Source organism: Arachis ipaensis, chromosome B10 (genome assembly GCF_059453495.1).
Source record: "Arachis ipaensis isolate K30076 ecotype BB chromosome B10, ASM5945349v1, whole genome shotgun sequence".
In the NCBI taxonomy this organism is placed as follows: Eukaryota; Viridiplantae; Streptophyta; class Magnoliopsida; order Fabales; family Fabaceae; genus Arachis; species Arachis ipaensis.
This window is the reverse complement of record NC_142435.1, coordinates 76,000,971-76,019,488: the sequence shown is the minus strand read 5'-3', so window position 1 is coordinate 76,019,488 and position 18,518 is coordinate 76,000,971. Positions and strand designations below refer to the sequence as shown.

Here is an 18,518-nt window from a genome sequence, read left to right as displayed (position 1 = left end):
GCATAAGCCTGTAGACCTCGGGATCAACCCCATTGGTCTTAACAGTATCACAGATTTGCAAGAATTTAGTTAAGAACTGAAAAGGATATTCTGATGCAAGTCCATGAAACTTGCAGTTCTGTTGTATCAGAGAAACTAATTGAGGCTTTAGCTCAAAATTGTTTGCTCCAATGGCAGGGGTTGAGATGCTTCTTCCATGTAAATTGGAATTTGGTGCAGTAAAGTCACCAAGCATCTTCCTTGCATTGTTATTGTTTTCGGCCATGTCTCCTTCTTTTTCGAAAATTTCTGTCAGATTTTCTCCAGAGAGTTGTGCTTTAGCTTCCCTTAGCTTCCTCTTCAGAGTCCTTTCAGGTTCAGGATCAGCTCCAACAAGAATGTTCTTATCCTTGTTCCTGCTCATATGAAAAAGAAGAGAACACAAAAGAAAATATGGAATCCTCTATGTCACAGTATAGAGATTCCTTATGTATGTATAAGAAGAGAAGAATAGAAGAAGGAAAAGATAAAAATTTGAACACAGAGGAGAAGAGTGGGTTCGAATTTTTGAGTAGAAGAGAAGTGTTAGTAGATAAATAAATAAATAGAAGGGGGTGAGAGAGAGAAGAGTTCAAAAATAAAATAAAATAAGAATATTTTTGTTTTTGTTTTTAATTTAAAATTAAAGTTAAAATTTGAAAATATGAAAAGGAATAAAATTAAGATTAAAATTTAAAATAATTAGTTAATGAAAAAAATTTTGAAAAAGAGGTTAGTAATTTTCGAAAATTAGAGAGAGAAAATTAGTTAGGTAGTTTTGAAAAAGATAAGAATCAAACAAAAAGGTAAGATTAATTGAAAAAGATTTGAAAATCAATTTTGAAAAGATAAGAAGTTAGATAAGAAGTTAGAAAAGATTTTGAAATTGATTTTGAAAAAGATGTGATTGAAATTTATTTTAAAAAAGATTTGAAAAAGAAATTTAAAAAGATTTGATTTTGAAAATTAAAGTTGATTACTTGACTAACAAGAAACAAAAAGATATGATTTTAAAATTTAAATATTGAACCTTTATTAATAGGCAAGTAACAAACTTTAAAATTTTTGAATCAATCACATTAATTGTTAGTAAAGATTTTGAAATTATGAAACAAAATAAGAAAAAGATTTTTGAAAATCAATTTGAAATTTTCGAAAATATGAAAGAAAAATTGAAAAAGATTTGATTTTTGAAAAAGATTTGAAAAAGATAGGATTTTTAAATTGAAAATTTGATTTGATTCATAAGAAACAACTAGATTTTAAAAATTTTTGAAAAAGTCAACTCAAATTTTTGAATTTTATGAGATGAAAAAGGGAAAGATATTTTTTTTTATTTTTGAATTTTTAATGATGAAAGAGAAAAATAATAAAAAGACTCAAAACATGAAAATTATGAATCAAAACACATAATGCATGCAAGAACACTTTGAATGTCAAGATGAACATCAAGAACACTTTGAATGTCAAGATGAACACCAAGAACTTCTTTTTGAAAATTTTTAAGAAAAGAAAAACATGCAAGACACCAAACTTAGGAATTTTCAAACTTTAGACACTAACAAATTGAAAATGTATATGAAAAACAAGAAAAGACACAAAACATAAAAATGCGAAAATCAAACACAGAAGATCATCAAGAACAACTTGAAGATTATGAAGAACATCATGCATGAGTTTTCGAAAATTTTAAGAAAATTTAAAAATATGCAATTAACACCAAACTTAAAAATTGACACAAGACTCAAACAAGAAACATCAAATTATTTTTGATTTTATGATTTTATTAATTTTTTTTGTATATTTTTCGAAAATTATTTTGAAAAAGAAAATAAGGATTTCAAGATTTTTAATAAGAATTCCAAGAATCATGCAATGTTAGTCTAAAGCTTCGGTCCAGGAAATAGACATGGCTTACTAGCCAGCCAAGCTTTCTGTGAAAACTTCGGTCCAAAACACTAGACATGGCCAATGGCTAGCCAAACTTCAGCAGATACAAATCAGGCATATAACAGCTGATTAGATGAGAGTCCAAGGACTCTTGCCATGATAAATGGAAGCCTCAGTCCAAAAATTTAGACATGGCTTGACAGCCAGCCAGGCTTCAACATATCCTGAAGAAACTCTAGAATTCATTCTTAAAAATTCTGAAGCCATAGAATAATTTATTTTTAAAAAAAAATTTTTTTGAAAATTTTTTGAAAATAAAAAGAATAAAAACAAAAACTTAAAATTAAGATAAAATTACCTAATATGAGCAACAAGATGAACCGTCAGTTGTCCAAACTCAAACAATCCCCGGCAACGGCGCCAAAAACTTGGTGCACGAAATCATTATCGTTCATTCCTTGGTAACGACGCCAAAAACTTCATGCGCACGTTCATAATTTTAGTTCTTTGTCACAACTTCGCACAACTAACCAGCAAGTGCACTGGGTCGTCCAAGTAATAAACCTTACGTGAGTAAGGGTCGATCCCACGGAGATTGTCGGCTTGAAGCAAGCTATGGTCACCTTGTAAATCTCAGTCAGGCGGATTTAAATGGTTATGGTGAATTGATAATTAAAATATAATTAAAATATAAAATAGGATAGAGATACTTATGCAATTCATTGGTGAGAATTTCAGATAAGCGTATAGAGATGCTTTTGTTCCTTCTGAACCTCTGCTTTCCTGATGTCTTCATCCAATCATTCCTACTCCTTTCCATGGCAAGCTTTATGTAGGGCATCACCATTGTCAATGGCTACTTCCCGTCCTCTCAGTGAAAATGGTCCAAAATGCGCTGTCAAGGCACAGCTAATCATCTGTCGGTTCTCGATCATACTGGAATAGGATTCAGTAATTCTTTTGTGTCTGTCACTACGCCCAGCACTCGCGAGTTTAAAGCTCATCACAGCCATCCCTTCCCAGATCCTACTTGGAATACCATAGACAAGGTTTAGACTTTCCGGATCTCAAGAATGGCCGCCAATAATTCTAGCCTATACCACGAAGACTCTGATCATAGATCAGGAGGCTAAGAGATACACATTCAAGCTTGTTTGTATGTAGAACGGAAATGGTTGTCAGGCATGCGTTCATAGGTGAGAATGGTGATGAGCGTCACATAATCATCACATTCATCATGTTCTTGTGTGCGAATGGATATCTTAGAGAAGAAATAGGCTTGAATTGAATAGAAAAACAATAGTACTTTGCATTAATTCATGAGGAACAGCAGAGCTCCACACGTTAATCTATGGTGTGTAGAAACTCTACCGTTGAAAATACATAAGTGATGAGGTCCAGGCATGGCCGAATAGCCAGCCTCCAAGGTCTAGGGACTAAACGTCCAAAGATGTCTAAAGATGATTTCTAATACAATAGTAAAAGGTCCTATTTATACTAAACTAGATACTAGGGTTTACAGAGATAAGTAAATGATGCAGAAATCCACTTCTAGGGCCCACTTGGTGTGTGCCTGGGCTGAGCATTGAGCTTTCATGTGTAGAGACTTGTTTTGGAGTTAAACGCCAGGTTGTAACCTGTTTCTGGCGTTTAATTCCAGAATAGGGCAGGAAGCTGGCGTTAAACGCCAGTTTGCGTCATCTAAACTCGGGCAAGGTATAGACTATTATATATTACTGGAAAGCCCTGGATGTCTACTTTCCAACGAAATTGAGAGCACGCCATTTGGGCTCCTGTAGCTCCAGAAAATCCACTTTGAATGCAGGGAGGTCAGAATCCAACAGCATCTGCAGTCCTTCTTCAGCCTCTGAATCAGATTTTTGCTCAAGTCCCTCAATTTCAGCCAGAAAGTACCTGAAATCACAGAAAAACACACAAAATCATAGTAAAGTCTAGAAATATGATTTTTAATTAAAAACTAACAAAAATATACTAAAAACTAACTAAATCATACTAAAAACTTTGTAAAAACAATGCCAAAAAGCGTATAAATTATCCGCTCATCAGCTGCCAACATACTCATAGCATTGCGTCATTGTTTTCAACCTTGACAGATTACTGTAGAAAGGATAAATGAAAAATATATTAGATAAAGATTGATAATAAAAACAATCATAATTATATATAGATAATGTTACATCATTGTTATACTATATTTTAAAAAAGTATACATGTCATTAGAGTTTATACAAGCAAATGCTATCCTAATTTACCATTTGACATGATTCTTTTAAATCTAATCCATCCCTAGTCTTTATCAATAACTAGTTTTGTTCTTTTCACAGACTTACACATGACTGATCAAGAACTAAGGGAGTTAACTCTAATCGATATCGAGAACATACTCAAAGGGTACAACAAAAGTTTGAGAGATGTCCCTTCGATGCCATTCCCAGATATGGATATATGTGCACAACAGTTGATGAACGCTGGTGTAAATAGGCTGATTTGTGACGAGCTTCGGTACGATAGGCGCAAATTGACTGTAGAACATGCAGATTATATGCAGAAGCTGACAGATGAACAAAAAATAGTCTATGAAAAGATTATGGTAGCTATGAACAGTGGTGAAGGCGGGGTTTTCTTCGTATATGGTTACGGTGGTACAGGAAAGACTTTTGTTTGGAAAACATTGGCTACGGGTATCAGATCCAAAGGTCAAATTGTGTTGATGGTTGCATAAAGTGGGATGGCATCTTTATTACTTCCGGGTGGTAGGACAGCACATTCGCGATTTGCAATCCCCCTTAATCTCGATGAGTTCTCAACATGTAATATAAAATAGAATAGCCCTTTGACTAAATTGATAATAAGGGCTAAACTTATTATATGGGACGAAGCTCCCATGATTAATAGACTTTGCATTGAAGCACTTGACAGGACAATGCAAGATATTCTAAGATTCAAGAATGTTCACAGTCTCGACCAGCCTTTTGGAGGTAAGACAGTTGTTTTTGGTGGTGATTTTCGACAAATATTACCTGTGATACCAAAGAGTAGCAGACAAGACATTGTTAATGCAATAATCAATTCCTCATATATATGGGATAGTTGTAAGTTGTTGTCACTCACGAGAAACATGCGTCTCCAAGTTGACATGGATGAGGAAAGAAACAATGAGATAAAAGAATTTGTTGAATGGATTTTGGCCGTTGGAGATGGCAGGTTTGGAACATCCATGGATGAGATTGACAAGATAAAAATTCCCGAAGATATTCTCATCAATGATTGGGATGATCCTATAGTCTCTATATGCAAAGCAACATACCCTGATTTGTTTTTGGGTGCAAATTGTGTATCCTATGTCAAAGAAAGAGCCATACTTGCACCCACACTCCAAATGATGGATGAAATAAATAACTATATGATGAGTTTGAACCCAGCAGAAGCTAAAACTTATTATAGTTCCGATACTACATGTCAAACAGAGGCGAACAATGACATTTTGACATCAATACATACACCTGAGTTCCTCAAAACAATCAGATGCTCTAGAGTGCCTAACCATGAACTAACACTAAAAGTTGGGACCCCAATCATGTTATTGAGGAAGATAGACCACTCGGCAGGTCTATGCAATGGGACACGGTTGGTTATAACCAACCTTGGGAAGCATATCATAGAGGCAAAATCCTTATCAGGGAATGGTCTTGGGGAGAAGGTGTACATTCCGAGGATGACTCTAACTCCATTTGATAATAGGATACCATTTAGATTTCAAAGAAGACAATTTTCTATAATGGTTTCCTATGCCATGTCAATTAATAAAAGCCAAGGACAATCTTTGTCAAATGTAGGGTTGATACTAAAGAAACCTGTTTTCACACATGGTCAACTATATGTTGCAGTTTCAAGGGTTACACATAGGAGAGGTCTCAAGATTTTGATATGTCATAATGAGCATAAAACTACAGAAATAGACAATGTAGTCTACAAAAAAGTGTTTAGGAACTTGGCATAAAGAAAGTTCAAAACAACAACATAGGTACATCATTTAAAAATTCAGTTATATTTTCTAAATATGAGATTTGTTTTCCTGTTTCTTTTGTTCAATCTCAGTATATTTTTTAAAATTTATTCCAAAAGTTAGATAGTTGACTTACTCCTGAAGGTTGTTATTTCTTAATACAATATTAACCACAAGTCAAAACAGTATAACTTAAATAATATTTTTAATCATCAACATCTTCACTGATATTGATTTCTTATTTTTTATAGCTGAGACAAATAATGAGCAAGCTTCTGTGAGTGTGATCAAGGGATGGAGATGACCAACAGGTGATTAGAGTGATGGATTTAGAATGGAGATGGTCAAGTCACCTACAAGCTATTTTGTAAGTTTATTTAGATACAAGATATTTTCAATAAGATTTCGAGGTAATTTAAACAAATTTACCATTTAAAATATTTTGTTCAACCCCTTTTCATGAGAGATTTAGTTTAAAAATATATCAATTTGTAAACACCCATCCTATAAAAACCATAATGATTCCGTTGCATAGCTAATAAGCTACTTTGGTACATGTTATATAGAATTTTTATAACTTAGTTTGTTACCCAAATTCATTGTCATATTTAAACAAGACAACCATCATTACCTCACTTAAAACCTTGCCTGAGAGATATATCGGATTGATGCCCAGAGTAGTCAACGTATTTGGTATCCAATCAACCTAATTATTCAACAAAAAGTGACGTCCATATTAGAAGAAAAAGATCTCACGGCATATTATGGAAACCATATGTGAGTGTGGGTAATACATTATAGGATCGAATGGACAATTCTAAACACTTGAGATTACAAAGCATATTAAAATAGATTCCACAAATTTTCATATAACTTGATATAATACGTGTCAAAAACATTAGTTGAAAAGAATGACTTTGTATTTGAATTTATAAATGTAATTGTTATAACATTTTTGAGGGTGTCTTGGCGATTTGTCTTCTTTATTCAAATAAAAAAATATTATTTATTAATTTAAATTGAGATACAAAACTTTACAAATTTATATATTTAGTGTCAGTTTTGTCTTATAATGAGTGATAATTTATTAAAATACTTTTAATAATAAATATGAACGAGAAGGTATAAAGAGAAGCTTATAACTTTGATAATATAGTTTACAAAAAAATGTTTAGGAACGTGGCACAAAGAAAGCCCAAAACACCAACATAGGTAAATCATTAAAATATTCAATTATATTTTCTGAATTTGAGTTTTGTTTCCTGTTTCCTGTTTCCTCTGTTCAGTCTAAGCATTCTTTTAAATATATTACAATATATTTAAAATAATATTAACCATTCAAAATCAAAACAATATAACTTCACTTAAATCATTAATGGACATTTTGACTGATATTCTTTTCTTATCTCTTATAGCTGAGACAAATAATGCTCAAGCTTCAACGAGTGTGACCGAGGGATGGAGAGGACCAACATGTAATTAGAATAGTGGATTTGGAATGGAGAGGGTCAAGCTACCTACAAGGTTTTTTTGTAAGTTTATTTATACTTAGTTGATGAGATTTAGATACAACCTATTCTGTAAGCTATTTTCAACAATATTTCGAGAGAATTTAAACGAATTTATCATTCAAAATATTTCCTAAAGCCCCTTTTCAAGTGCGATTTAGTTTAGCGTAATAGGAATAGCCGAATTGATGATAAGGAAACTGATACGTGTTTTCTTTATTAGAAACTCAATTATGGACAAAAAACAACACAGAATCGAGATTCTCGCAAAATAAATGGCGAAACCCAACCCAAACCGCATAGCACTTATAATCATTTTACAGGTTGCTCACTTGAAACTGCAAAATTACAACCAGCAAAGGCATATAATTCCATACCTAACACTGATTATATTACCTATAAGAAAAATATTATCTATTATGAAAATGAAAAAAACACCAATCCAAGTTAATGATCAGACTATTATAGTAAAAAAATTCCATGAGAATATGCAATTTAGTTTATTCAAAGGTTTTCCCCGTACATTAACATAGATCTAATAATTTTAGTTTTCAAGTTAAATAAGAAAAATAATCTATTGAACACAGAAAGTAACGCACCTTCTTTCCACCATTTTCTTTATTTGTTTAAGCTACTAATTGAAAACACCTCTTGATTTGATCCATTCATCAAGCACTGAGTCAACTTTCCATCACAAATGACACTATTAACTTTACATTGAAAAAACAAATTTTCTTATTGTAAAGTCTATTTAGTAAACAAAAACCAAATTAGGAATGAATCATAATGTTGAGAGTTAAAACTCAAATTGTAGATCCAATTGAATAGAGCAGGACTTGAGACGGAATTGTCGGTGAAGGGAGATGCAGCCACTGTAGCAGAGGTTGGGGAAAAAAATGAGGACTTAATCACAAAATTGAGATTTCATTACCTTACCTAATCCAATAAATCTGCTCGATCACTTCTTATGTTCGTTTATATACTAAAACCAAAGTTAATAAATTATGTTTATCAAAGATTGAGACTTACAATTGGTTCTTGCAAAATTTACTTTATGACTTTGACGATGATCTAATGCGCCACCGGCGATCACCACGCACATCTCAACCCTCGGTGTCTTCTGTCATTCGAAGCCTTCTTCTGCTCGTCTAAATGTGTGTGACTGTGTGTGCCTTTGAATCGACATAAATTTTTCTTCTCCTTTGGAATTTCATGTTCTGATTCGATCATTACCGGCTTGCTTTGGAACTGATGTGAAGGCGCCAGCTGACCAACTGCTGCAGCGGCAGGCATACCAAAAAAAAAAAAGGCAAAAAGCAAAGGATACCTAATTTCAGAAATAAAAAAAGAAAAATAGAGTAGAAGGGGAAAAGATTTTTACCAGGGTTATTGGTCATCGGTAGTAGGTGGGCACTGAGTTTCAATTCCATTAATGACAAATAAGGTGTAGTAGTTGGAATATGTATTAATGGGTGTATGTGGATATCTATGTGCATATTTTTTTATCAGTAATTTAAAAAAAAAATATATGGTATTTGATTTTAAATTAAATAATATTAAAAAATGTGTGTTTCCAATCAATTATAAATAAATATAAATAAATTTTGTTTTAATTCAGCATATAATTAACTAGATGCTATCTATAGTATATAATATTATTTGGTGATAATGACATTTAATCATGCAACACAATTAAAATAAATTTAAAAAATCATCTACTAAAGAGAACAAAGACACCAAAGGTAAATTTATTGGGAGATGCTTCTATAAAGACGCATAAAACGTCTTTTTTTAAAGATATTTTTTAATAATTAAAATTTAATATATATAATCACTTAAATTATATTATTTTTGTCAAAATTAGGTCAGATAAATTAATTTGATCAGAAGATAGTGAATCAAAATTTGAATCCGTCTAAATTAATATTATTTTTTATAAAAAATGACTACAATATCTCTATTATATAAAATAACTAAAATACTCTTATTATATATATTAATTTTGAGAATCCTAAATTCTAACCATTTTCTTCTCTATTGTTATAGGGTTAGAATTTAAAGTTTTCAAAATGAATATATATATATATATATATATAATAGGGATATTTTAGTAGGGATATTGTAGTAATTTTTTATAAAAAATATTAATTTATACCGGTTCAAAATTTAATTTATTAATTTTTTTGCTAAATTAATTTGTCCGGTCTAATTTTAATAAAAATAATACAATTTAATTTATTTTGATGTGTTAAATTTTATTTTTTAAAAAACATCTTTAAAAAAAGATATTTTTAATATTTTTATTTAAGTGGTTCCAAATTTATTATAGATGTTTTAAAACTATAAGCTCAATTCTCATATGTTATCATAAAAAGGAAATTTCTTTTATAAATATACTTTTACCAAGTAATACTGTGAAGTTTGATAGTTTATTCCATTAATTAATTGGTATCACGTTTCTATTTTTACATTTATAAGTAGCATCATATACATTTTTAATTTGGTAACGTAAGATAATTGCGTACAATGAAAATTTACTAAATATATCTTCACATAGTCCGCGTGAAGTACAGGTATTTATTCTAGTATATATATATGCAAAAAAAATATAAAAAAAATAAAAAGCAGAAAAAGTCAATAACTCTTTATCAAATAACAAGAGCAAAAAGCCAACAACCTTTTAAACCAAAAGGCAAGGGTAAAAGGATCTAAGGCCTTGAGCATCAATGGTTAGGAGGGCCTATAAGGAATAAAATTCTGGCCTAAGCGGCTCAACCAAGCTGTCCCTAACTATATGTTTGTGGTGTGAAGGTGTCAAGTGAAAAGCTTGAGACTGAGCAGTTAAAGTCGTGGTCTAAAGCAAAAAGAGTGTGCTTAAGAACTCTGGACACCTCTATCTGGGAATTCTAGCAAAGCTGAATCACAATCCGAAAGGGTTCACCCAGTTAAAGTGTTTGTGGTATTTATATTTATCCAGTGGTAATATTGGAAAACAAAGTGTTTAGGGTCACGGCCAAGACTCTAAAAGCTGTGTTCAAGAATAAAAAAGAACTGAACTAGGAGAGTCAATAATATCATTTGGATTCTAAGTTCCTAAGGAAACCAACATTTCTAAGTTTCAATGGATAGTGGGATGCAAAACTATTCAGAAGCAAAAAGCTACTAAGTCCCATTCATCTAATTGAAACTGAGCTTCATTGGAAACTCTGAGATTTATTGTATCTTACTATTCTTTTTATCTTACTGTGTTTTTAGTTGCTTGAGGACAAGCAACAGTTTAAGTTTGGTGTTGTGATGAGCGAATATTTTATACGCTTTTTGGCATCATTTTCATATAGTTTTTAGAATATTTTGTTTAATTTTTATTAAGTTTTCATAGGTTTTAGTGAAAAATTCACAGTTTTGGATTAAACTTTGAGTTTGTGTGTTTTTATGCAATTTCAAGTATTTTCTGGCTGAAATTAAGGAGCTAGAGCAAAAGTCTGATTCAGAGACAGAGAAAGCATTGTAGATGCTGTCCAGATCTGACCTCCTTGCACTCGAAAGAGCATTTTGGAAGCTGCAGATGTTCAAATGGAGCGTTCTCAATAGCTTTCTAAATCTGACTTCCAAAGCTTTCTAGCAATGTATAATAGAATTGAAGGCCCAAAACTGGCATTCAACGACAGCCTCCTACCCTATTCCAGGCGTCCAGTGCCCAAAGGAGGAGCCCAGCATCCAAACGCCCAAAGAGGACCCCTAGCCTGCCTTCAATTCCCTAGAGGCCTCATAGCACGTGGATCTCATCAAAGCTCAGCCGAAACACTCACCAAGTGGGCCCCATAATTGAATTTTAGCACTAAAAGGCTATTTTACCCTTTCTTATGTAATCCTTAGTCATTAGCTTAGTATTTAAAGAACTTTTACACCTCTCATAAGGGAGATCTGCCATTTTTCATTTTGATGATTGTATTTTATATCAGTATGAGTTTCTAAACCTCCTAGGTTGAGGGGAGAAGCCCTGCTGAGTTTTATGGATTAATAAAAGTATTACTGTTTCTCTTCAATCCGTGTTTAATTCTCTGTTCTAAGATGTATCTTCGTTCTTCACCAATATGAATGCGTTGAACTGGCATAAGGTTATCACATTCTACATGGGTTCAGAGTGAGTCTTTCATCGGACAATGATGAACCACCAGCTTGATTATACATCTCTTAGACGGCTAATCCACGACTCCGTTGGGGACTTCTCGAGACACCAGTTCAGCCAAAGTATGGGGAGATTAGGGTCTCTGTGGTAAAGGCTAGAACCAAAGGCGCAACATCCTCTGATCCAAAAGATTCGACCTTATTTGTGGCATTTTGAGTAGGATCACCAAAGAGAATGGACTGCAGGAACTTCACCCTTAATCAGAATGGATCCGCACTAACCCTGGGATTCAGATCTGGAGGAGTATTGGCGGCTGCTCAAACCAGCGTCAATCACATACAGCCTGCCATGGAAGAAATCATTCACAATTGAAGAAGACAGTAATACTAAAGTTAATGCAGAAGGACAAAACATCTCCAAGCCTTAACCATCTTCCTATCACTGGTTACATTCGAATTCACAAAGTATTTTATACCCTTTTTTTCATTATTCCTTTTATGCAATCACAAACATTCCTACGTCTCCTATTTACCTGACTAAGATCTGCAAGATAACCATAGCTTACTTCAAACCACAATCCTCATGGGATCGACCTTGACTCACTCAGGTATTACTTGGACGACGCAGTGCACTTGCTTGTTCAGTTGTACGAATTGTGGGGACTCGTGCACCAATCTCCACCGAAAGTTTCTCTCCAGGGTTGAAGGTGGTGTTAGCTCATAATCCAATGTTACCTCATACAGTGAATAAAATCCTCTCTCTTGAGCACATTGAGCTACTTCATGGGAATACAGAAAAAAAATTCATAGTGAGAGGGAAGGAGTTGAAGCACTATGATCAACTTTCACCTTAGCAACAATCAACCGTTAAGCTAGTGACGTAAAAGAAGCGCTTGTTGGGAGGCAATGCAACCCTTAGTATCCTTTGATTTTATGTTTATTTTTATTTTCATTTATTTATGTTTGTGGTCATGCAAAGTGTTTGAAACACGAATAGGAGGAATCTAAAGGAAGAACAGAACTCCCTGTGGAGGATTTCATTCCAGTGCTCTAGTGCTAAATGCCAGGCTAGGCGTTCAGCACCAGAGATGGCACAAATCTCAAGGCAACTCTCTGTTTAGGTAGCGCTAAATGCCAAAGTGGGCATTTAGCGCCAAGAAGCACGAATATCGAGGAGCATTTACGTCATCACTAGTGCTAAACGCAGACTTGGGCGTTTAGCGCCAACGTGCACAAATCCCAAAGGTTACTGCCTCGCAGGGCGCTAAACGCCATGTGGGCATTTAGCGCCAGAAATGGCATCAACAGTTGAAGTGTTCCTATTTGGCCGGTGCTAAATGCGGACCTGGTTGTTTATCGTCAGCCCTCGTCCCTCAAAAAAAAATTCCTTTTTAACTGCTTCCTGCCCTTATATCACTCCCTTCTTTCTTTTGTAATATCTTTTGTTTTTACTCATCTGTGCGCTTCTTATGTTCCTCCCTATTTTCAGTTTTTCTTTGCTTGGGATAAGCAAACTTTTAAGTTTGGTGTTGCAGAGCAAGCTCTCTGTTTATATTATCTTCAATGGCACCAAAGGGAAGTGAATCATCTACACAGAGGAGCACAACCTGAGGAGTGAGATGGCCACCAGAATAACTGATGTGGTTGAGTTTATTTTTGTTCTTCCTCCTTTCTTATTCTTATTTTATTATTTCCTATTTTCTGTTGCTTAGTTTCTGTCCTTTGCATGATTTTCAATATTTTTAGTCTTTAGCTTTAGTCAGTTTGTTTAGTTGTTTTTATTTCTATTTTTTTAAAAAGGGTGTCTTATGTACCTGGTGCACGAATTTTAAATCACACTTTTTACAACTCATACCACTAACCAGCAAGTGCACTAGGTCGTCCAAGTAATACCTTACGTGAGTAAGGGTCGATCCCACGGAGATTGTTGGCTTGAAGCAATCTATGGTTATCTTGTAACTCTTAGTCAGGAAAACAATAAAATACTTCACTTATCAATTTTGATTGAAGGAATAAAAGGGGCAGAACACAAATTATACTTGTATGCACTGATGGAGAATATGTTGGAGTTTTGGAGATGCTTTGTCTTCTGGAATTCTGCTTTCCTCTGTTTTCTGATTCACGCACGCACGTCCTCCTATGGCAAACTGTGTGTTGGTGGGTCACCGTTGTCAATGGCTACCATCCATCCTTCTAGTGAAAAGGGTCCAAATGCGCTGTCACTGCACGGCTAATCATCTACAGGTTCTCAATTGTACCGGAATAGGGTTTACTATCCTTTTGCGTCTGTCACTACGCCCAGCACTCTCGAGTTTGAAGCTCGTCACAGTCATTCAATCCCTGAATCCTACTCGGAATACCACAGACAAGGTTTAGACTTTCCAGATTCTCTTGAATGCTGCCATCAATCTAGCTTATACCACGAGGATTCTGATTAAGAGATCCAAGAGATATTCATTCATTCTATAGTGGAACGGAAGTGGTTGTCAGGCACGCGTTCGTGGGGGAATGATGATGATTGTCACGTTCATCATATTTACATTGAAGTGCGAATGGATATCTTAGATAGGAACACGCATGTTTGAATGGAAAACGGAATTACTTGCATTAATTCATTGTGACATAGCAGAGCTCCTCACCCCCAACAATGGAGTTTAGAGACTCATGCCGTCAAAAGGTACAAAGTTCAGATCTAAAAATCATGAGGTACAAAACAAGTCTCTAAAAGTTGTTTAAATACTAGACTAGTAAACTAGGTTTACAGAAAATGAGTAAACTGAGATGGATGGTACAGAAATCCACTTCTGGGGCCCACTTGGTGTGTGCTGGGGCTGAGACTTAAGCTAATCACGTGCATAGGGCTGTTTTGGTTGTTCAACGCCAGCTTTGGATCCAATTCTGGCGTTGAACTCCAACTCCTAACTTGTTTCTAGCGCTGGACGCCAGATAGCAGCATGGAACTGGCGTTGAACGCTGGTTTACGTCGTCTATCCTTGAGCAAAGTATGGACTATTATATATTTCTAGAAATCCCTGGATGTCTACTTTCCAACGCAATTAGAAGCGTGCCATTTGGAGTTCTGTAGCTCCAGAAAATCCACTATGAGTGCAGGGAGGTCAGAATCCAACAGCATCAGCAGTGCTTTTTCAGCCTGAATCAGATTTTTGCTCAGCTCCCTCGATTTCAGCCAGAAAATACCTGAAATCACAGAAAAACACACAAACTCATAGTAAAGTCCAGAAATATGAATTTTGCCTAAAAGCTATTGAAAATAAACTAAAAACTAACTAAAACACACTAAAAACTATATGAAATTAACCCTAAAAAGCGTATAAAATATCCGCTCATCACAACACCAAACTTAAACTGTTGCTTGTCCTCAAGCAACTAGATAAATGAAATAGAATACAAATAATTTTAAGAAGCAACAATATCTCAGAGTTTTTTTGGAGTGAAGCTCAGATTCTAATTAGATGAGCGGGACTAGTAGCTTTTTGCTTCTGAACAGTTTTGGCATCTCACTTTATCCATTGAAGCTCAGAGTGATTGGCGTCTATAGGAACTCAGAATTCAGATAATGATGTTGATTCTCCTAGTTCAGTATGTTGATTCTTGAACACAGCTACTTTCTGAGTCTTGGCCGTGGCCCTAAGCACTTTGTTTTCCAGTATTACCACCGGATACATAAATGCCACAGACATATAATTGGGTGAACCTTTTCAGATTGTGACTCAGCTTTGCTAAAGTCCCCAATTAGAGGTGTCCAGGGTTCTTAAGCACACTTTTCTTTTTGCTTTGGACCTTGACTTTAACCGCTCAGTCTCAAGTTTTCACTTGACACCTTCACGCCACAAGCACATGGTTAGGGACAGCTTGGTTTAGCCGCTTAGGTCAGGATTTTATTCCTTTAGGCCCTCCTATGCACTGATGCTCAAAGTCTTGGGATCCTTTTTATTTACCCTTGCCTTTTGGTTTTAAGGGTTATTGGCTTTTTCTGCTTGCTATTTTTTTTTCTGCAAGCTTTGTTCTTTGCTGCTTTTTCTTGCTTCAAGAATCATTTTTATGATTTTTCAGATTATCAATAACATGTCTCATGTTCATCATTCTTTCAAGAGCCAACATATTTAACAGTCTTAAACATCAAATTCAAAAGACATATGCACTGTTCAAGCATTCATTCAGAAGGCAGAAAGCATTGCCACCACATGTAAATAATTAGAATTTATCTTAAAAACTCGAAAAATATTGCCTCTTATTCTAAAGAAATTCTTCTATTTTATTCATGTTTAATGATAATGATAAAATTAAATTATAGCTTAATTGGGGATAAAATAAAAAATATAGATACTAATTACTACTATATGACTCCTAAGGTAAAACTAATAAAAACAGTTATCACAGAGTTAAGGCTAAGATTGGAATTTAACAACCTTTGTTCTGGGAAGTGGATGTTCCTCTAATCTGCGGGGTGCTTGGTCCTTCAAGAGATAATTTCTGGCGCTTCAATTCCCTTAGATCACGCCCTTGCTCCTCCTGTTCTTTAAGCAAATAGCAAAGAATGCTACTTTGTTCCTTCTGTTCTTTTTGTATTTATTCCATAGCTTCTTGCATCTTGGTAATAGATGTTTTCAGATACTCCTAGTATTCAGATTGAGGGATTTCTGGGAGAATTTCCTGTGTTCTCTTCTTGATGGGGTCATCCTGTGCTTGTTATTTTTCCATTGATGCTTTGGTGATTGGCCGCTCAACTGAGATATACTCAGTTATTCCCATCCTTACTCCAGCGTCTTTGCAGAGCATAGAAATCAAGCTTGGATAAGCCAACTTGGCATCTTTGGAATTTTTGTTTGCAATTTTGTAGAATTCAGTTGAAATCAGTTGATGAACTTCCACTTCTTTTTCCATCATAATGCAATGGATCATCACTGCTCTTCTAATAGTGACTTCAGAACGGTTGCTAGTGGGTAGCAGAGAATGCCCAATGAAGTCCAGCCATCCTCTGGCGATTGGTTTGAGATCTTCTCTTTTGAGTTGAATTGGGACACCCTTCGTGCTGGTGGTCCACCTGGCTCCAGGGATACATATATCCTCTAGAATCTTATCCAGGACCTTGTCTGTTCTCATCATTCTCCTATTGAAGGAGTCTGGATCGTCTTTCAGCTGAGGCAGCTTTAAGATCTCCCTGATCTTGTCACGATGGGTATGAACAATCTTTCCTCTGACCAAGGTCCGATAGTCATAGATAGCAGATCCAGATAGTCTTTGCCTGTCTGTATGCCACATATTAGCATAGAACTCTTGGACCATATTCCTTCCCACTTTCGTTTCAGGATTAGCTAGGATCTCTCAGTTCCTGATTCAAATTTGCTCCTGGATCTCCGGATATTCGTCTTCTTTCAGATCGAATCTAACTTCTGGGATCACTGATCTTAGACCCATTATTTTGTAATAATGGTCTGAATGTTCTTTAGTTAAGAACTTCTCTTGATTCCAAAGTGGTGTTGGAACGCTTTCTTTCTTGCCTCTTGGAGTGGGTTGTTTTCCTTTAGGAGCCATGATCTTAGTGATCACGGATAAGCACACCAAACTTAGAGGTTTGCTTGTCCTCAAGCAAAAAGAAAAGAAAGGAGAGGGAGAGAAGGAGAGCTAGGTGCAATGGTGGATGGGAGGGGAGGGAGGCCGAACCCATATTTAAAGGGAGAGGGGGGTAGGTTTTCGAAAATAGAGAGAAAGATAAGATAGAAGATATGATTTTAAATTGAAAAGATATGAAAGATATTTGAAAAAGATAGATTTGGATTTTTGAGAAAGATAGTATGGAGATTTGAAAAAGATATTGCTTAGTTGAAAAGATTTTTGAATGAAAAGAGAGAGATTTGTTTTGAAAATTTTGAAAAAGAGTTGAGTTGGATTGAAAAAAAGGATTTGTGCTTATGGATTAAGATACATTTAATATTTTTAAAGAAGGGTTTTTAGAAATTAGGGATTTTAGAAATCAGGGTTCTTAACATGTTTATGCAAGAAATCATGAATTGAAACATGAAAATTAGGATTAAAATGAAAAATATGAAGAAAAAACGAATTTACCTCCTCCCCACCATCCTGGCGTTTGAACGCCCAAACACTGCATGTTTTGGGCGTTCAACGCCCAAATGCTGCCTCTCCTGGGCGTTCAACGCCCAGCTGTTGCTTCTTTCTGGCGTTGAACGCCAGGAACCCCTTGATCACTGGGCGTTTTTCTGAACGCCCAGGACGCTATAAATATGGCGTTAAACACCCAGAAGGAGCTTCTTTCTGGCGTTCAACGCCCAGAAGATGCTTCTTTCTGGCGTTTAACGCCCAGATGACTATCCTTACTGGCGTTGAACGCCAGTAAGGATAGCCATCTGGGCGTTGAACGCCCAAAACAGATTTTTACTGGCGTTTTCTTGCCAGTGAGCTCTTTTTCTCTGTTTTGTGTACAGAATCCTTTCGTAACCCTGTGAATTTATACAATTGACTCTTTACCTTAGTATCAGTGAACTTTATATAAACAAAAAAATCAAGAATAGGGCAAAATGCTTAGAGGAAGTGATGCCCCATGGCTGGGTTGCCTCCCAGCAAGCGCTTCTTTATTGTCTTTAGCTGGACCTTGCTGAGCTTTTAATCTAGCTTCAGCCTTGAGCACTCTTGCTCAACATTGCCTTCAAGATAGTGCTTGATTCTCTGTCCATTAACAATGAACTTCTTATCGGAATCAATATCTTGAAGCTCCACATAACCATATGGTGATACACTTGTAATCACATATGGTCCCCTCCACCGGGACTTCAGTTTCCCGGGGAATAGCCTGAGCCTAGAGTTAAACAACAGAACCTTTTGTCCTGGTTCAAAGATTCTAGATGACAGCTTTCTGTCATGCCACTTTTTTGATTTTTCTTTATAAATATTTGCATTTTCGAAAGCAG

The 18,518-nt window shown here is 35.1% G+C and overlaps 1 long non-coding RNA gene across 3 annotated transcripts; it reads right to left on the bottom strand.

Annotated features, from left to right (window-relative positions):
- Positions 1-3,192: 3,192 nt before the first annotated feature.
- On the bottom strand, positions 3,193-8,818 carry LOC148580477 (uncharacterized). Of its 3 annotated transcripts, none has more exons than XR_015907293.1 (4): positions 8,043-8,818; positions 6,567-6,641; positions 3,923-4,026; positions 3,193-3,822 (listed from the first exon to the last, which is right to left on the bottom strand). It is a non-coding gene; the product is annotated as an uncharacterized LOC148580477 (long non-coding RNA). The 3 variants fall into 3 exon arrangements; XR_015907292.1 differs by having other exon boundaries at positions 3,988-4,026; XR_015907294.1 differs by lacking the exon at positions 3,923-4,026.
- Positions 8,819-18,518: the final 9,700 nt, after the last annotated feature.